The following is a 21,358-nucleotide window of genomic DNA, read 5'->3' as shown; positions in this document are numbered from 1 at the left end:
AGATATGTTTGCAACCCAGCTCCCAGAGTGGAATCAATTCTCTGACCAGACCAGAGACAGACAGGGATTGTGTCTGACCTAAAGCATGCCTGGTGGCGATGGCTGGAAACTAACCCCAATGCTCCGTTTCTCTGTGTCTCAATTATGCCTTTTATGGCCTAGTAAACCAGCCAGAGGCAAAATACCAACTGGTGTGTTCAAATACTTGTCAATATTAGTGTTTCAGTGTTACAATAGTTGCATTTCAATAATACTATTCAGTACAATAACCTACAAACTGTTGTGCTATTGGCTTTATCAATGATTCCAGTGCAGCAATAAAGATTCTGCCTGGGCCGAAAGGTGCTTTTACATTCTCCTGTTCATACAGCTCACATTGTGTATGTTCCCCATTCCATCAGTTTTCTCTTTCTCAGTGTTCATTATTCTGGTCTGTGAGTGAGGTGACTGACTACTGCTGCTGCTGCAATCTGACATTGTTTGACCTTGTTTGTGACTTGCTTCATATGGCATTGACCTTGTTACTTCCACCTCAACAGTTTGGCTGCCTGTTTGTGGCAGTTTTTCACACACACCAGCTTTAGTTTTATGTTTATTTTATTTTTGAAAGATGTATTGCATTGTAAATAATATTAAATGTTTATTAAGAGTGTTTTCTTTTTTTGGTAAATTTGCGAATATGTTTACTGTACTGCTGATTTTCCTTCAAATATCTATTAGTATTAGCTAGGATTGATAGAAGATTTCGCTATTTTCCCGCATATTTCTGAGCAGTTTTTCACCAGTAGAGGGCACGTGATGACAATTTTCACAGCACACAAAGTTGACACTCTGACAAATGACCTCGGTTATTTAATCGTTTTAATGTAAGATTAATATTCCCGGACGCCTCTGTACATGGTAAAACTGTGTGAAGACATAAGCACAGGTTTTCGCCTGTGAGGCAATGGTGCGCGCAGGTTTCCCGACAGCCTGTTGTTTCGCGCGCGGGTACCACGCGCAGAAACCAAGCGAGAATGAAGGGCATGACAACTTCTTTGTTAATTGGAACAGGCTTCTCGCTATGTGTGTTGCGAGACTGGTGAAAAGCCCGAGATATAAGATGACAAGTGTGAAGTAGAGTCGCGTTTAATTAAATTTTCTTTCTCCTTTGGGAACCTAGCTGTGCTCGTTCGTGATAGCCTTCATTTTGAACTGTAATCAACGAAATAACAGGCATTTGCAGTTTTCTGTCGACCTGGAAGCGCCTTTGTGTTTGTGGAATCGATGCGCTGCCTGCTACACAAGAATAGAGTGAAAACCATAAATATAGTAGAGTTGACCTAAAGATTAAATATTGCTGTGAAGGCTTTAGGCCTAATAAATGTATGGAAGTGTCACTGAACCAGCCTAATAGCTCAACTGAAACACTGGACACCCATAGTGGTAAGTGAGTAGTTTATTGGGTTTAGACATGTTGATTTGGGTTTCCATCCACATTAAGGAAGTTTTTTTTTAATTTTTTTTTTAAAATAAAACAAATATTGTCCTAAAGACACTGAATGCAGACAGCTACAGGTCACGTAGGAAATCTAAAACTACACAGGCCTAGAATAGTAATCCTAATGTTTATAATGATTTATCAGATGTATAATATACAGTATGTGTTACATATTTGTGTATATTCTTTCTCTTTTAGTGGCATATTTTGACCAAATGTTCATTTTTCTGTCATTGACCTTCATTTGATTCCAAACCATAAATTACTTTCTAATAAGAAAATAAAATTATTTTATTTTGAAGAACGTGTAAACTGTTTTGGTTACAATGCAATTGTATTGAGGTCAATAATAACCTATTGTATGTTCCACAGAAGACAGAAAGTCAGGTTTGAAATGACATAAGGGTAAACAAATTATGACATTATTATAACATTATTATTTTCTTTTTTGGTGGGTGAACTATCCCTTTTTTAGGATGATTATAAGCATTATTTGGATGTTATTATATTTTCAGAGTGAAAGCATTAAATATATATATAGATCTCTTTTATGTGTTTCTTTCACATAAAAGCTGCTCTCAGTTTGTGTGAGGTAACTGTGATGTTTAGTGGACCAAAATTGTTGATTCAACCGAGTTGTTATTTGACTATGCAAAAGTATGGTGCACATTGCACATTTCCTGCTCCTGCAACCGCGGCACATGCTCGTGTGGCTTGTGCTGATTATCCAGCCTCCACAACTCCAGATGGATCAACACATGCTGAAAATGCGACAAACCAAGACACAATTTTCCATCTGACCTCAATCTATCACTTCTGTTTGCCTGTATAAATGTCAGCGTGCTTCCACTCTCAGACTTGGGGAGTAAAACGTAATCTTGTTGTCGTTTTAACAGTCTCATCAAAGTTTGTTTGCATGTTAATTGAATCAGTGTGGGTGGGCTTGGTTTAACCTGTTGTCATGTATGTTGTAGAAACACTTCTGCCATGGGCATTCTTGCTTTGTAGAGTTTATTACCCATAAGTCTTGGGTGGGTTTGTTGAACTCTTTGTCTGAACTTTTGTATCAGGCAGTTTAAGATGTACATGATCAAATTTACCTTAGAAGCAGGTTAGAAGACACAAGAGGGTGCAGAAATTACCTGTACAAAATGCAAACTAGGCCGCTTTAATGGTTTTTGGAACGACTGCATGCATTCTAATGGAGAACATTAACATGCATGTGTTTGAAACAGTAGCCTCCCTCATTGTTTCTCCATTCTTCATTAATGCTGTAATTCAGTGCAAAATGATTGACTGCCAAGTTTTGTGAACATCAAAGCTTTATATATATATATATATATATATATATATAATTTCCCCCCAACCAGAAACCCCATTAAATTAACATGCATTTTGAATCTTTTACCCAATAAGTTGCTTAATGAATTGTGAGGGGCATTGACAGTGAACAAGGCCTCACATTAATGTCAGAAATAGATATTTAAAAATATTGTGTGTGTGTGTGTGTGTGTTGTCTGTTTCAAATCAGAATAGTGAGATGTGATACGAGTGAGGTCTCTTCATGCCCCGTTAATAACCTGGCCTGCTTTGATGTGGCAGTGTGGAGCGAGGTGGCTCTTTCTCTGCATCACTTGTGGCATGTAAATCCGGCCAGCATTTTATCTCCTTACCTGCTCCGGGCCACTGGATTTGCTCTGGCTGCCTGCGCTCTGTTGTAGCGTGAGTCATGAGATGTCACCTACCAACAGGCCACTCACAAACGCTTTGGGAAGACTGTGCTTCTGTGTGTGTTTGTTCTTCTGGTCATTAGATGTTACTGTTTGTCTTTGTATGAAATACAGTTAATGTAACACTAAACATGAATATGAAAATATGTAATGCTCTATTACTGAAGGGCTTGTAGTACTTGTAATTGTATTGCCGGGCCGAGATTCGAACCCACCCCTAGGGTTAGGAGTCAAACTCTCCTCTCTAACCACTAGGCCACGATTTCCCACTAAAATAAATGTGTGTATGCTATAAATGATAATGTTAGTAATTACACTGTTTATTTCTACTCTGTTGTGTTTGAAACATAACAGTTAAGATCCAGTTCATTGGCTGTCAATCATTTTCTATGATTTCGTCCATTGACCAGTTCTGGTCAAAGCATCTCTTATTCAATCATATAGTGTCAAAACTGCACTTCTTTGTGCACGTGGTTGGTTAAAAACACATCTTTTGTCTTGTGCTAACCCAGAGAGAGCACGTCTGATCGCCCTCTTGACCTTGAGATGAATGGCTGCCCAAACCAGTCCCTGCTACACATTACCATTTAAATGGTCCAAGGAGAAGGTTAGGTCAGCTTATTTGATGTTGAAATGCAAACAGAGATCAAAGGAGAGAACTCGCGGTTACAGTAGTCGGTCCTGGATTGGTGTGCTCGGTGGCAGAGGTGCAGTGTATTGTCTGTGTGTATGTGTTAGACAAGAGATTTTTGTAGGAGGGAAGAGCACATTGTCTGTTTGTTCTGCTTGGTCCTCGTGGGTAGATAGCTCATTAACCATTGTGGCCTGGCACAATAGCCAAGAGCGCCGGCTGCATGGGTACAACAAGTCCAGCACAATACCTGTAAACAGCCAGCGGCTTAATTGAAAATGGCCCCTGGGATCACCAGGCTGTCATAACAATAATAGACTTGTATAGATGCATAATATCAAAATTGCAGATACCTATTGGTGGAGAGTACATTGTGGTTTCTCAGCAAAATGCTGGTTTAATGATGTTTTAATGTTTTCCAGCTATTTTAAAAGACGTATGTGTACTAGCTGAGTTTTTGTTTGACATGTTCTTATCTGTTTGCTCCTGTTCCAGGTCACTGAACAGACACAAGCTCCACCACCACTCACCTTCAATCATCACCTGAGACAAGAAAAGACCAGAAAGATCCAAAAGAAGAGAATGAATGGACAACAGTGTGTGGTAATAAAATTCAATCAGATAAAAGACTAGTCCAAATATTGGGAATCAGCAGGGACCTCGGTACAATGTTGTATTGATTTCTCATGATGTGATAATGTTGTGTTTCTTTTTATTTGGTGAACTGACAGAAGAAAAGGCATAAATGCTGTCACTGGGGTAGCACTTTTTCAATTTGTATTATATTTACCCCAAAGGTGTGCATATCGGTATATGTGACAGTTTTTGTACTTTTTTTAAAGTGTGTGATTGTGATATTGGGACTGGATTCAGTGTTTTGTAATTGAATATGTAGTTTGATCTGAATTTGTCAAATTGAAAGAATCTAGAATATGTTGACCTAATGCCACAGTATATTTTCTATAACTTTCTGTATCTAAAAGCGTTGCTTTTACACTTTCTTGCACTCATTAAACTTTTTTATATATAGACTCAAAGATATAGCTGGTGGAAGAACATCTATTGTTGGCTGCAGTTATTCTTATAATAAGTATAACTCTGCTTGTTGGAAAAATTCTTTATAGTATTTTAGCCTCCTTAAAGTTTAGCATGAGCACCACTTATAAAATCCACTTAAGCAGGGCTTCCCAATAGATAAGAGCAAGGGCAACCTTTTGGGCATGAAGTGCCATTTTAAATTTGTCTTGTTAATCTTGTGTCCCTCTCCATTTCTTTAATGCATGATGTATTTATACATAACTTGAGCATTTTTAAATATTTATATTAAAATGATTTTGATTATCGTACAAATAGTTCTTAAGCATTTATCATAAATTTCATAATTGTTTTTGTTATTTTGCAGAAGTTTAATTTAATTGTTTTGTTAGACTTAGAATAACAGATTTGCAATGTGAACCTACTGAACATTACATTTAGTTTAATGAGTGTTCTATATCAGTGTGCTGCTTTAATTGACGTGCACACACACATCACTTGCACATAGGTCGCAGAGTGCACTGCGCAAACATAGAAACATTCAGGAGCTCAGAACTTATTGTCAACTTATTGATTCTGTTTATCGATACTGAATCACATATTTCTCGCTAACGAGAAGGTAAAATTGCTGTTATTTGAAGTAACTAAACTCAGCTTTATTGTTTGTAGAGAGCGAGGCAGATGCAGGTAATTCATACATGCAACTTTAATCTGTCTCTCTCGCTCTCTCTTTCTCTCAAATGGCCATACTTGAGAAAAAAAGTTAAATAGATTGCAGTACTGCATATACTGTAGGCCAAGCTGTCTTAACATTTCTATTGTAAAACAGTTGACGTACATTAAATGATTTGCAACTTCCACCTTGCCACGCTCTCTTTCAACATTAAAATGTTAAACTCACACTTCCCACTGGAATTCGCGCTCTGCTTCTGTGAACAGGAAACCCCACCTGATTTGATTTAATTGGCCATCTCAATTTGACAATGACGAGCGCCATTAGACAGCTAGTTTAAGCCTCAGATGTCATGCCCATGGACCGTTGGCTAAACGTCTGATGCATATGGGACACAAAATTGGAAACACTCATAGGCGTCGATTTCGGGGGGGACGGGGGGGACGCGTCCCCCCCAGATTTCGTCGTGAGTCATTTTGTACCCACCACTTTTTTTTTTTTTTTTTTGAAAACCTCGAGTTCAATTTAGCCGTTCTGCTGCTGCGCTGGCTACACGCTTTTCTGTTCATTAAAACTGCAACAACTGTAACATTATTATCTCTATATTACTATCGCGCTTCTTTTTTTTAAAGAATGTTTTTCAAATGAGTTGACAGCAGGGGCGTTGCTAGGGTCTTGATACATTGGGGGCTTAGCCCAGACCCCCCCACCCCCAGTTTGGTAACTTGGAAGCGTTGAGCATTAAACACTTCTTTTACAGCATTCAGGTGCATTTTTTGTAGCATTTTAAATGATAGGTAAAAAGATAGAATGCTTTATTTGTAGAACTGTAACAGCTATTCACTGAAACACAAATAAATAATACATGAATATTAAAAAAATGAATATAAAACTATATATATACTGTGTATATAGATATTTATCTTTCTATATTTATCTATATCTATTTATCTATCTACACACACACACACACACACACACACACACACACACACACACACACACACAAATCACTCCAACAGTCTGCTTGTATAAGTCTGGAAAAGGAACTATAGACAGTGCAGGTCCAGTAAAGAGGCCATTCAACAGACAGTAAACACAGGCACTCTGTATAGGTGTCATAAACAAAAATCACTCGCGCCTGACGCGCTATTCGCGTCCGGTGTGAACGCACCATAGTCACCTGACTTAAAGTTCAATGATATGAATGAAACAATGAATGAGTTGTTGTTAATTCTCCATTTTCACTGTATGTTTCATTAAAAAAACGGCAGCAAAACAGCGATTAAAAGCCGTTTAGCTCACGTCTCGCGAGATGAGAAAAGTGACATCGGTTGCTATAGGTAGCCTATCAGACAGAAAAGTTGATGCTAGCATCAACCAGCGAGCGATGTTAGGATTTCCTAACCTGAAATAAAAAGAATGAAGCAAGATATGATTCCTAAAGTTATTTAGTATCTGCTTCGGTAATACCAATTGGGGAAAATCCTATCTTAGACTCTTTCTGTTATACGGCCCCTGGTATTCTAGCTAGCTATCCATCTGAGGGGAATAACGTTAATTTACACATTGTGTTTCAATCGCCAAATCAGATGTATAGGCTACTTCATCTACATTCTTCACGAGAAACGGATTATGGCACACAAAATGGATTAGTTATAGGCGAAATAGTAAGGTCCCACGTACTTTATATATACAGTACATGTTGTTCTGCATTAATACCACAGTAAGTACAGGGCTATGTACGTTAGACCAGGGTTTGCTAAAGAGCATTCACCAACCTGAGCTTAATGATGAGGGAACGGCGCCAGTAGATAACTCTTCTTGCCTCCTTATTTTACTTTTTAAAAAGTGTCTAATGTCCATAGCTACCACCAGAAGCCACAAACAACAATGACAGTAAAGCCCAAAGCTCTTTCTCCTCAGGCGCGCACTCTAAGCTGTAACCATAGTAACTTTGATCTGCTTGAACACATTTTAATCGTCTTTAATACATGATTGATTCCGAAGGATAGATTAAAAGACCCGGTCATTTTTTAAAATAAATACAAATTATTAAAAAAATAATAATAATTATCAATAAATTAATATTTTTTGAGATCCGGGGCTATAAAAAAAAACGATGCGCCTGGTTGACAGTTTGGAATGGACAGTGAACGAGCAGAAACGAGGCTACCTAGTCTTTGCTGGGATTGGCCAGAATTTCTGGCGAATGTATCATAGACGAGCAAGTCATTTAGCCTTCATACAATATCACAAGGTTGCATCCTAGTGCCATGGACTATAACATATCAAAGTGATAACCTGTAGAACAAATGGATGTTGTTGTACACACAGCATGGGTCAGCAGACCATTGACACAAAGGTAAGACGCCATAACTTATGTTTATTAAGATTTGCTGGTATTATGGCTAGGTCTTGTGCATTTGCACACAAGGGATCGGCTGTTTTAATTCTTCTCTTGCAATTAATGTTACGTTAGACTTCCTTAGCCACCAACTTAATTAGCTAGTTACGGTTTGCGTTCATACAGCAAGTATTGGAGGAGATGATTGTTGAGTAGTCAGTATCTTGTTTAATTATTGCTTGAATCTATTGCTGAATTCTGCAATAGTTGTGATGATGATGATGATGATGAGGAATGGATCAAGTTTTAGTCAAAATGCCTGATGTAGATTGGATGGATGCATGTTGTTGTGAATTGAGAGCAGTCAGATCATGGTGTGATAGTCAATAGTGTTCATCTGTGCTACACGTATTTTTGCTTTTTCAATCTTGATAAAATTTGTAGTGCTTAAGTTGTGTTGTGTGTAGATATGGTAAATTGTACTGGGAATTAAATCAAATTATTACATGGCTTGGTTGAATTCCACTGTAGAATGAAGTCTGTTATTTCTTGATAATAACACCGTTGCCATGAAAAACAGAGCGTTGCTATGGACGCGGCAGGATTCTAATCGTAGAGACGGAACTATTTTCTTTAGCGGAAGCAATACAATCGTGTTTAAATCAATAAACTCTTTTTTAAATCAATATTTTGTGTCAAATTATTGATTTATTTGGTAGGTAGCCATGTAATAAGCGGGATAATGTAGAGCGAGGCCCGATATTGGGTTAGATTTCTTTCCCGTTTTCAGTGGTTATAACAAAGCAACATGAAAGAGAAATTTGGTAATCATTGTTTAGGTACATTAAACCACGTCATGGCCATGTCATATTGTCAACATGGTACTTATATGATGATATGAAGCAGATTAGTGGGTCATATATCATATGTCTAATGCTTTGTACGGCTTTCTTCTTCATAAAACGAGTCGGACATCATCACATTTTTGTATACATTTTTATTTATTTACATTAATAAGATACAGGACGTCTTTCAAAACATGACCTGCGCGAAAGAGAAAAAAAAATGCATCATTGTACCCAGCACTTCTGAAAATGCACTTCTGAATGCGTCTCTGTCCCCACCACATTTCAAACCAAACTGACGCCCATGGAAACACTTCAGGAGTGTCGAAGTCGTCATTGGATTGGTTGAATTATACAGGATTTCCGGGAGACGTGTGTGTTGCTATAATTTAACATTCTGCCTTTCAAAAAAGATTCCATGGTGCCAAACCCACTCACGAAAGAAGAAAACCATGTTTACAACTGTGACGACGAGTGCTTATCAAGATCAGTCAAACACTGGAGTTTCTAAAGTATGTGAAATATTTAAAGGTCCCATTTTTCGTGCTTTTTTGAAGTTTTGATTGTGTTTACAGTGTGCAATATAACATGTGTTCATGTTTCGCGTGTAAAAAAAACACAGTATTTTTCACACAATTCACTTATCTGTATACCGCGGTTTTCCCTGTCATAAAAACGGGCTGATGACTTCCTTGTTCTATAAAGCCCCTCCTTCAGAAACACGTAACGAGTTCTGATTGTGTCAGCGGTTCCTGTGTTGTGATTCGACAGCAGCTGAGTGCACGGTGCCCTCCTGGAAATGCGATTGGGCTAGTTTTGGAGTAGTTTTGAGAAGCAAGTGGGCAGGATTTGTTTTGAAAGCCTGGCAATCCTGATCTGAACGATCTACTTATAATCACAGAACGCTTTTACTGACGAGATGCGCATGAAAATCAAGTTCGATTTTTTGCATAGCCCTACCATTAGTTAACAAAGCTAAACAGCGTTGCCCTTTGTGTAATAAGTTAAAAAAACTGTTAAACGCACCAACTAAATAATAATAATAATTATTAATAAAATAAAAATTATTAATAATAATAATAAATACACTTACCTGGTGGTCCATAAACAACGCATTCTCCAGACAAAGAGGGAACTGCTCCATCTTTCAAGAATAATCTTTGTGCGAATCCAGCATTAAAGGGATAGTTCACCCAAAAATCAAAATTATGTCATAAATAACTTACCCTCATGTCAATCCAAACCAGTAAGACCTCCATTTATCTTCGGATCACAGTTTAAGATATTTTAGATTTAGTCTTTCAGTCCCTCCATTGAAACTGTGTTTACGGTATACTGTCCATGTTTAGAAAGGTAAGAAAAATATCTTCAAAGAAGTCCATGTGACATCAGAGGGTCAGTTAGAATATTTTGAAGCATCGAAAACACATTTTGGTCCAAAAATAGCAAAAACTACGATTTTATTCAGCATTGTCTTCTCTTCCGTGTCTGTTGTGAGAGAGATCAAAACAAAGCAGTTTGTCATATCCGGTTCGCGATCGAATCATTCGATGTAACCGGATCTTTTTGAACCAGTTCACCAAATCGAACTGAATCGTTTTAAACGGTTCGCGTCTCCAATACGCATTAATCCACAAATGACTTAAGCTGTTAACTTGTTTAATGTGGCTGACACTCCCTCTGAGTTAAAACAAATCAATATCCCGGAGTAATTCATGTATTCAAACAGTACACTGACTGAACTTTCGTGAAGAGAGAACTGAAGATGAACACCGAGCCGAGCCAGATAATGACTCGTTCACGAGTCCTCATGGACAGGCCTTGGCCAATGAAAGCTGCCATAGATTCCAGACATTCAGCCGTCAGTATGAAGGTCTGGCTGCGCGAGACTATTAGACCGCTAACCAAGGCTCGAGGCATTAATCTGAAGCACCTCATATGCGCAGCAGTTGCGCACTCATTTGTAGACCAGTGCAAGTTAATTTTCACACTTTAATAGTGTGATTCTCCTAACAGGCTTTGTGACTATAAGGAATGACTACGTCATAATGTATGTCGGTATGCAGTTTTCCTGATTGATCGCATGCCAGTGATTATCCCTCTGCTAGCCACTGTTGGCACACATGCATAGGTTGCCGACCACTGGATAAGAGTAATAAGTGTGCTTTCTTTTGTGCCTGACCACTAAGGTCTTTCTTGCATCTCTGAGCAAACGCCCTTGGTGACACCCACCAGCTGTTCTAAAAGGGCTGTGTGATAGAATGGCTGGGTTGCCCAGCTAAAGATGACCCTGGGCAACAGGAGTGGACAGAGATATCCCAGACCTCAGGCACTGGTAAACTGAGGCAGGTCTTTGGCCCATCAGTGCCACCTCACATTTAAGTAAAGTTCATGTAATAGACCCAGCTCCAGAGACTGCAAGTTATTGGGTCTGAAAGGTGCTAATACGCTGGGCTGGTTGGATGCGGGTTGGAACTCTGGTGTCCTATTAATCATAGCCGGGAGAATCATATCTGGTTAGAAGTTCAGGCTTTTACTGTGGACTGTTCTGAAGTAATATGATCTGAAGGTCTTCCCTATAGTGATTCAGCACTGCCATGAAGATTGTTAGAATAATAGACTGTGGAGAGGACATCATTGCCTCAATGCCTATAACACTTTACTAAGAGCAGATAAAGGAGAATATAAATGGTAGGATTGTGGTACTCAATCAAACACAAGTTTGCATTAGCATGTTCTGTCTTGTGACTGCTAGAGCTTGAATGCCATTTTATTCATTTCTACATAAAACAACAATCCAGCTATAGACATTGTACTTCAGCTCAAGAAGTCACCCAGTCTTTTAAATGACTGGTGTTCTGTATGCTGCATTGTGTCTGTTAAAAATAAAATAAAATAAAACCGTCGAAAACAATTTCAGAGTCTCAGATCCAGCTTGGCCAATATATAGGCCCAAATGAAAGCTGGTGTCTCATTCGATTATGTCCCCGGGATATGTCCCCCTTAGGCCCACTTTTTTGAGGGAACGCCTCACATTGCTAATTGGGTCTCGTCTCACACCAGGTTGATTGGACGTGACACTTAGTGGAGGGCGAGGGCTCCAAAAGTCACTGGAGCAAAGTGAGGGGAAATACAATCAAAATTGAATTACTGACCAGTAAATTTGCTAATTATAGCCCATTAGCCCAAGCACAGAGAGGTGTGAAGACAATCCAGAGCCACATGCCTCAATGAGACTCCTGACACTTTGACCTAAATTACCCAGAGGGGGTGTTTAATATGCAGACTTTATCTTTGTGTACTATATGCTCTATTCATGGCACTTTTTGATTTTAAATTCAAACCCACAGTTCGTAAAATGACAACAATTCATGCATCAGTGAACTATAATGTGTGTGTTTCTGTAAAGTTTATTTGATCAAGAATACAGTAAAATAATAATATTAGGAAATATTGTTACAATATTTATGTAATTCATTGCTTTACTGGCAAAGCTGAATTTTCAGGAGCCATTACTTCAGTCTTCTGTGTCACATGATCCTTCAGAAATCATTCTAATATGATATAGATTGAGTTCAAGTTCAATATCATGTTCAGTTCAATCACAGGAAACAGCAAAGAATTGTTGACTTAACATTCAAAGCATTTTCAATAGAAGTTTAATTTTCTGAATATTCACACCACGGGCAGAAATTACACAGCAGTGCCTTCTGAAGTGGATAGTCTAGATCTTCTAAAGCAGGTTTTTCTCCCTTCCCACTGTCATTCTTTTACTGTCACTTGTTTGTTTTGTCCTGTCCGCGAGTTGAACCGTTCAGGGATGAACCAGGTCATATTATCTTGTGATCTGGAGTAGAGGAAAGATTGATATTCTCACACAAGGTCACTATACATAACACCAGCTCCTTAGAGGACTAGTCTAGTGTGATCTTTTGTTCTGCTCGTAACACTCACCTCTTCTCCTTGAAGCTAAAACCATTTGAGTGTGCAGTATATCAATTAAAAAGCTCCTTTTCTGCCCTTTGGAGGGGGTGGGGGTACAGGTCCAAATATTTACATTAGGGCATATCAGTTTGACGACTGTGTGGCGGAGCGGAGAGAAGGGCCATTTGGTGCAGCAGAGAGGCCATTAGCAGAGTTAAATGGCTAGAAAGAATCTGGACCAGACAGCTTTCCACACAGGATCACTCTACCGCAACCACATAACTGCATAAATACTTCCGTCATGCAGTAAATACAGTCGTGAACAAAGACTGGGTTTGTAAATTAGTTGGTAAATGAGGAAACACCTTTTCAACACCTTTGGACAGGTAAATGGATTTGGATGGTGTAAAGAACAGGTCATATACACCATCTACCCCCAAATGTCAGCACAATGTCTAATGAACTAAAATAAACAAATGTATAAAAAAATAAAAAAGTTTATATATTTATTTAAATATACACTTTAATATATTGGCTTTGGCTGCATTATCAACCTTGGTATAGATTACGTATGAAATATAAAATGTTCAATTCATCTTTTTTTTCTCCCCAACACTGCTAAAAGCAAAGCCAATGCTATTATATTTTATGAGATGTTCAAGAGTTCTGATTCAAGAGTAATATTTCTGGAGAGCCATTAGTTTAAGCTTTGCCTCTTTTTCAAGTACACTCGGTTATGCTTTGTACCATCTTTCTTATTCTTTCTGGCTGGCAAGGCTGCGTGTTTGTTTATCCACCTTGTGGCAGGCATTAGAGTTACAAATTGCATTTATTTGAATAAAACTGAGCAAAATAGAGCTGAACAAATCAAATTACCAAAAGTGAAAAGTTTATAAAGTGTTTGCTTGTTGTCAAGGACAGAGGGAGGAGACCAGGAATTGGGTTAATAGTCTCCTCACTAGATCCAGCACACTAATGCCATGCTTACAAGAACAATATTGATTTAATTTTCATTTTTTATCATATCTAAGGAGCCAATTGTGAACATGCTGTAAAAGTATAGAAAAAAAACATGCCAGATAATTGTTTGGGAAAGGATTGGATGAGTTATTGTCATCTGACTTTTGATAACAGACTTTGGTCAAATCTGAACACCATTTAGAGACCGTTGAGAACATTTAAGTTTAAGTTTATTAAAAAGTTTAAGTTCATTAAAATCACTTGAGGTTAGAAAGTGACACAATCATCTTCAGTTTGTATTATAGAGGACAAACTGATATATTAAATTCTTCTGAATGTAAGTGTTCAGACATTTTTACCTTAATCATGGATATTTTGTTTGTAAAATAACTGCAGGGGGAAACAGCAGAAGCGATTTCTCTCTTTTGAAGGGCCTTTGCTGCTTCCTAATTATCTTCTTTGATGCACCAAGAACTTGTTTGGTTTCCTGCGCATTGCTTGCTGCTTCGGGTGTAAACTCTGCTGCATTGCTGATTGGTCTCTATCCGTAACATTGTGTGCCCAGCTTGAGATGACTGTGCAGACAGGGACAACGCATTGGCCTGGAGTGATTCCAAGAATAGTTAGGCCGCTGTGGATCCTTGGCATTAGAAAGATTATTGTTTATCCCTCTCCTCTCGTAGTGACATCTCCACTCTTGTGAAATTATGAACGCTGCACGCTTTCCCTCCAGGTTGCTTCTCTGGTTTGTGAGGTGTGAACTTGAGTGTAGGTGGAGGATAAAAGATGTTCTTTGAAGAACATCATTAGATAAGCCATGACCTAGGGAGGCATATCTGACCCCTCAGGCTCAAACATATGCAATGAGCATTATTTTGTCTTCTTATTTCCTATAAGACTATTTGTAACAACAAGAAACTAGTAGTAGTAGTTCTTTCTAGTTAAAGTTCCTTCCTTTTTATATGTCAAGCAGCATGAGCTTTTTTCTGTTTAATACTGTGTAATCCAAAGTAGATTATAATAGTGATGCATGTTGCATCAGTATCATATTGTTCATACAGTATGTTATTGGCAGACATACATTTTTTTTAATCACTACAGTACATGCTCTTTTCATTAATTTTTTACATTTAGACTACCTTGCCGTCAATTAATACTCACTTAAATTTTATGTTTTAAGGGGAGACACTGCAATTTTTAGATTTTGAGCTTTTTGGCTTTTCATAAAGTGTTTTATCAGACTAATGGAAAAATTGGTAAGTAAGGTGATGACTTAGTTTTTTTTTGTTTTGTTTTTTTACCCTATTCACCTGCAATGTCTTGCCTTAATACTGAATTAAAAAAACACTTTTAAATGTAGACATGAGCAAATCTAAAATAAATGACCATTTTTAAAACTGTACATTCCAATGGTTAATGTCTGAAATTTGTTCAATTTGTAGCATTTACAATTAATTTGTAATGCTTTATTTTGAATTTTATAAAAAAAATAATTTATTAGTTAGACATGAAATACATTTTTGACTTGATCCATATGTTAATATGAATCTTAAATGTGAATGTTAAACTTTGTGATTTATATCTGTTATATTTTAACCCAGATTTGAGCAGTAAAAGCAACTGTAGAAACTAGCATGATAAAAACATCTTAATGTGATATTAAGCTTTGGAGGGACGTGTGGATAAGCAAGCATTTGGCTAAACTGACCTTGTTTTAAATTTCCTAATTAAATGCCTCCTCCTGAGTTGCACTATTGGGTAAAAAGATGATGAATCTTCAAGACATCGCTTTCATGCAGTCAAATCAACTCAAAAACCCAATTATCATGATGAGACACAGGTTGCAATGCTGGTTAAAGTTGGTTTGGTTGCATGCGCTGGCTCATATTTTAAAAAGCACACTGGAGGGAAAGAACTACATTTCCAATTATCATAACAAGGATATTCTCCTATGAGGGCAGACAGCAGCAGAAAAAATGCTTTTTTATTCTGCATGATTTGGCATCTTAAAGAGGTCAAGACGTACATTTGCATAGCCTTGAGCTATATTAAGTCTTCACAACAACAGAAGGGGGGGTTAAGGGGATTGTGTTTTAACGTGCATGCTGGATGTGGTTGCATGTACTGCATGTGCTCACTATGTCTTCCAATCTCCCTTCAGGTAACACATGCACACGGCCTTTTAAATACATCAAGTAATGTCAATTTACAGTGGGTTATTTACTGATTTTGGTGCCAGAACAAATTTAGGAAATAAGATGTCATTCAAAGAGCACCTAAAGAGGGAAGCGAATAAAATGCTGGACGAAAACCTTTTAACTTTGTGCTGAAATGCAGTTAAATAAAGCAGGCATTGGTTTTTCCCATAGTCTTCAAAAATAATTGTTTTAAAAGTTCTAGATATTTTCATGTTTCTGTTAAATACACTAACTGATATTCAATATGTTTTATCTAATATTAATATTTAACATCCATAGATGTTATATATACTACCATTCAAAATGTTTGGGTTTTTAAAAGAAATTATACTTTGATTCAAAAAAAGATCCATAAAAGTAAAAAATTATTTATTATATTTATATTAAAATCCGGAAAAAAGTTTTCATAAAAATAACCATTTTCATCTGCATTAAAGAAATGTTACTAGAGCACCACATCAGCATATTATAATGGTTTCTATAGGATCAAGTGACACTGAAGAATTGAATAATGTATGCTGAAAAATGAGATTTGCCATCACAGCAATAAATTACGTTTTAAAATATGCAAAATCACAATATTACTGTTAAAAAAAACAATGCAGCCTGGCAGAGCATGAGAGACTTCTATCATAAACATTATTTATATTTTACCAATGCTAAAGCTTTGAATAATATTGTAGGTGGAAACATTTATATATTGTGTGTAGTGTTGCAGGATTTTTGCAGATGTTTTTGTAATTGCTCAGATGAATTAATTAGAGCCTGAATTTCACTCTGCTGCACAAGATACAAGCACTAGCGAAGAACAAGCCAGATTCCCTGTACCCTGTCTTTACAGATCCTGTCACTGTCAGTGAATTCCAGTCTCTACACCATGAGAAACATGAGTGTGTACCGATCCGCCCACCAAACCCCAGGATTTCATTTGGATCCATTCAGTAGCCCCGCCCTCTCACCCTAAGCCATGCATCCAGTCCTGCATGACAGTTCCCAACATCCTCTGCCAAAAGTGTTTCCTGGATGCATCATGATCCATGACACTATCAGCTTCCTGACCTTTGAGTTTTTTTTTTTTTTATCCGAGCATGTCAACGGTTTCTCACTGGCTTGCGATACGCTGCCCCCACAATGTACGGTCTTGCGCCTGTACGGCCTCATGAGGTTTGTTTGTGTGTCTATTTGATTCCACTCCATGAACACGTTCTTATAGATGCACTCCATAAGATAAAGAGTAGCACATGGTCTTGTCATTCCTCCACCGCTTAATCAGGAGCTACACAGAGGAGTGGAGAGGATAGCAGCGGCATGGACCTTCCTGATCATTCTAATGAGGACCCCTGGCAATGCAGTCAGCAAAGTATAATTGACTTGTTCGTCTCTTATTTTCATAATAGACACTCCCTGACCCAGAGCACATTTAGTTTGCTATGAGAGATGTCAGAAAGCATTGGAAGTTTCCTCCGCTTGCCCATTAAATCAGAAGGCATGCCACCCTGTCTTCAGCCAGCAAGCATTGTCATTGGCTGCCCAGCTCATTATGCAGATGGGAAATGCAAGTAAATGATTCCCAGACTGGCCGAAAAACCTTTCGTGCCTGTACACACCCTGCACCCCCTCCACCCTGGAGCCTTTCATCGCATCCAACCAGACAGAAAAAAAATAATACAAATTTAAAAAATGCAATTCTGTTGCTTTGAAAAAATACGTTTCATATAAATAATAAAAGCGCAGCAGTGCCCCCATGACGTGAAAACCTGGTGAAGCGTGTGGATGTCATTGTTGTTGCAACTAGGCCTGCCATCTACCTTTCAGGACCGATTGAAATCAAATTACATATTTTTTTGCGGAGGTAAGGGTTAGCCAGCGAGGGTGAGCCCTGGATCTCTGTCCCTGCTAGCTGAAATGAAACAGAACAGCTGTGGATATCAGTGCCCTCGCGCAATTCTCCACTGACCGTGTCTGCTGCAATTTTTGGAGCTGTCGCATTCATTGCTATGGATGTCTGTAATGGGATACATCCTCATACATCTGGCATTGAGAACACAGGATTAGATCATTATCACTTAAGTAAACCTACTACTGGCACATTTTAAAATGTCTGCAAGTAATTTACTGCTTTGCAAAAATTCAACATTCTCTATTTCCTGGCACCCATGGAGTCCTAGAAAATATTACCTCTCTAATAGTTTTTTTTTTTGCGTTATTGGAGAGGAAAAAAAACACCACTTTGTACACTTCTGCACTTTCTGTCTCTGCGTCATTTAATGAGATGATTGTGTCTCCCATGTGCCGTCATTGAACTTTTATTTTATAGTCAGCCTTCTATTGCTCGTGGCACTGCGGCTGAGATGCAGGGACATCATTAAAGTAATTACCACAATCTTTAGTAGTTGCAGGAAAATAATATGGTGGGGGTGGTCTTTTTTTCCCTACAGACAATTTTTTTTTTCACTAAAAATTCTGCACTGCCATGATCGTTAGAACAGACAGGACCCATCACATTTCTTGGACCTTCAATTCAGTCACACAGTTGTCAATCCTGTTTTAGAGGATGCAAAAAGTGCATTAACTTTCACATACAGAACCGGAGTGACAACTGTATTCTGTAACTTTCTGGACTTTCCTACAGTTTCTGCATTTTTAGTTGTGACTCTGTACAGTACTTAAATATAGTGTGGGTTGTGTTTTCATGTTGGATTTTCATGGTCTGTGGTTTTTTATGTTTTGATGGATTAGTTTCTGCCTTTATTGCATTCATTTGTAATATAATGTTGTGTCAGTTGTGAGAAGATTTCCCAATGGTATAGAAGTTGTTGTCTGTGATAATTGTCATATTTGAGTTTTTTATTGTGCAACAGTATGATAAAAATAAAAATCTCATTCTTTTTCTCTCTAGAGAATGTTTATATCTATATAAAGCTTTTATATCTACCATGAGCTTTGAAGTTTCTAATTGACTGTTTATGATTATTTGAAGCCCTCAGTAATTTTAATTTCATCTAAAGAGGAAAAACAAAATGATATGTGTGTGTGTGTGTATGCGTGTGTGTGTGTGTTATCTAATCACTTAGATAAAGGTTAATCTTTGTCTCATCGGTCCATCAACTCAGTTCCATAACTCCTCTGGCTCACATTTGTGAAGAATCTTGCTTTTCTGTTTTTGGTGCCGATCAGAGGTTTGCATCTTGCTGTGTAGCTTCTGTAATTCTGTGTCAAATTCTCCTGCGGACTTCCCTGTACATTGACAGAGCATCACCCCAGCTTTCTGGAGGTTTTTGGTGATCTTACAGACATGTATTTTAGGGTTCTTTTTTTTTTTTTTTTTTATGATTTGTCTGTCATCAACTGCTGTTGTTTTTCTCAACCGATCAGGTCATTGTTGGTTGCTGATGTCGCCGGTAGTTTCCAAACTCTTGATTTCTCCATGCCCTTTGTTTTTTCTAGTTCTAATTGACTACCTATTTTCTTTTAGCATCCAAATTGCTTGCTTTTCTTTCAGAGTCGACTTCCTTGTCTTCATCCTGGTTTGTGTGTGTCATCATCGAATCCAAGACTTAGAATGCAGAAGCAATGGATATAACTGATAAGACATGTTCCCTACTTTTAATATCTGAAGAATTAATGCAACAGCACACAGCTGAACACTTAGAAAGACCTGTGAGGCAACTGTACCAATACTTATGCTCACATCAGATAGGGAGATGAAACTCTTAAAGTGCTGATCTTCTTAGCTGGTAAAACATCTTTGTGTTGAATCACCCAATAATAAAATGTGACATTCTGTAGTTTTGTCTCATATTCATCTTTTAATCATATTTACAGATTTCTTGACTACAAAGCAAACAGAAAACTTTTGTCTTTACGGTTTCAATACTTATATACACACTATCACTTTTCAGTCATGTGGTAGTAGCTGCTATGATTTTAATACTGTTTAGATTTAAAGCGAATGGTGTTTGTCTGTTTGTGTATTCATTGTGTGTGTAATATAAAGAGAGCAAGAACCTGCGTGTGAGAGAGAAAATCTAAACAATCTGAAAGCTGCTTTTCTCATTTCTTCTCTCTCAAGGTTTTGGCCTTGATGCAGACTAGCAGCACAGGTCAGTCCCTGCCTTGTTTCACCAGCCCTTTTCGGTGGCTCATTTATAATGTCCTTGAAACTGAGTAACACTCAAATAAGAGTTTGTAATAACTGGGTATTTTAAAGAAGTCTGCTATTATGAATCAAGAATACTTATTCCGCTGTAACCACACTTTTAAGAAAAATGGTTCTAAACAGTACCAGAAAAGGGTACTTCAGCTTGTAACAATAGCAGAACCCTTTTTAGTGCTAAATAGGAACTTTTTTTTATAGGGTTCCATATAGAACCATGCTTTGAAAACGCTATATATGACCTTAATGACTTTGTTAATATCATTAATATTAGTATTATTTGTATGTATTCTTTATTAATATTGTTTTTACCCCTCTGCCTGGTCTTTATAATATCTTAAAGTGTCTATTAGGGTTTTACATAAAATCAACACTTTTTTTATCACATAAAATTGTAGCAATTGAAAAAAAATGACAGTGTTCAAACAGTTATTAGCAGAATACATTAATGAATGACAACGGACATCGAATATAAAAAAAAATGCTTAAAGTAAAAGAAAATATAACATAAAATAGCATATTGAAGACCAAGCTCCAGTAAAATATGGATAACCATTATCTGTATTTTGGTGGGACTGAATGGCAGTTTCTCTCTGCAGATGATGAGGATGTAGGATGTGACAGCATCTGAAATGCACAATTGAGTTTAGATATACAGTGTGTCTCCTTTTATTTGGTTCTGTGAAAACAATTGTTTATGAAAGCCAAAAGTAGTATGTGAGCACTTCACAATGTTAAAATGAAAAAGTAATAAGTCATGGGATAGTTGGGTGTGTTTATGCATAAACCCTAGTAATAAAAAATATCTAACAAAATGGACCATAAATTCAATGTCTTTGTTACTTGCGTAGTGAAGAGGAGGAGCGTATCCTTAACTGAACAGAGCTGGTCACACTTACATGTTCTCCTAAAAAGAGAAAAGAAGTTATCATTTAAAGTCATTTTAAGAAAGAAATGATTTACCTATTGAGAGTGTGTTGATAGTCTTTGTAGTTGCTTGCTGAGTTACGACAATGAACATGAATCAAATACATGAAGTAAAACACAAAATAAGAACAAAAATAGATGTGATGAAGACCAACTTTAAGTGAAAAATCACAATCCAATCAATATGATGCCTTTGAGTCCATAATTTTGGTATGATTAAGTAGCAATTTTTCTCTGCAGATGATGAGTTTGTAGGATGTGATACAATTGAGTCCATGCATTTATGTAAAAAACTTTATGAAGGCCAAAAGCAAAAATGGACAATGTATGAGCCCTTTACAATCTTAAAAGAAAAAAGCTATATAAAATCATATTTTTTTGTGAATGGGTTTGATTTATAAATTCATGGTCTCTTTTACTTACTTAGTGGAGAAGAAGAGAGAAGTTTTAAG

General features: G+C 37.4%; 1 long non-coding RNA gene across 1 annotated transcript; it reads left to right on the top strand.

The window, feature by feature from the left end:
* The first annotated feature begins 948 nt into the window (after nucleotides 1-948).
* On the top strand, nucleotides 949-20,003 carry LOC132157804 (uncharacterized). The gene is made up of 3 exons (XR_009437622.1): nucleotides 949-1,425; nucleotides 4,337-4,444; nucleotides 19,896-20,003. It is a non-coding gene; the product is annotated as an uncharacterized LOC132157804 (long non-coding RNA).
* Nucleotides 20,004-21,358: the final 1,355 nt, after the last annotated feature.

The sequence above is a fragment of the Carassius carassius genome, chromosome 15 (genome assembly GCF_963082965.1).
Source record: "Carassius carassius chromosome 15, fCarCar2.1, whole genome shotgun sequence".
NCBI classification, from domain to species: Eukaryota; Metazoa; Chordata; class Actinopteri; order Cypriniformes; family Cyprinidae; genus Carassius; species Carassius carassius.
The sequence above is the reverse complement of the archived record's forward strand: the minus strand, read 5'-3'. Positions and strand labels throughout refer to the sequence as shown.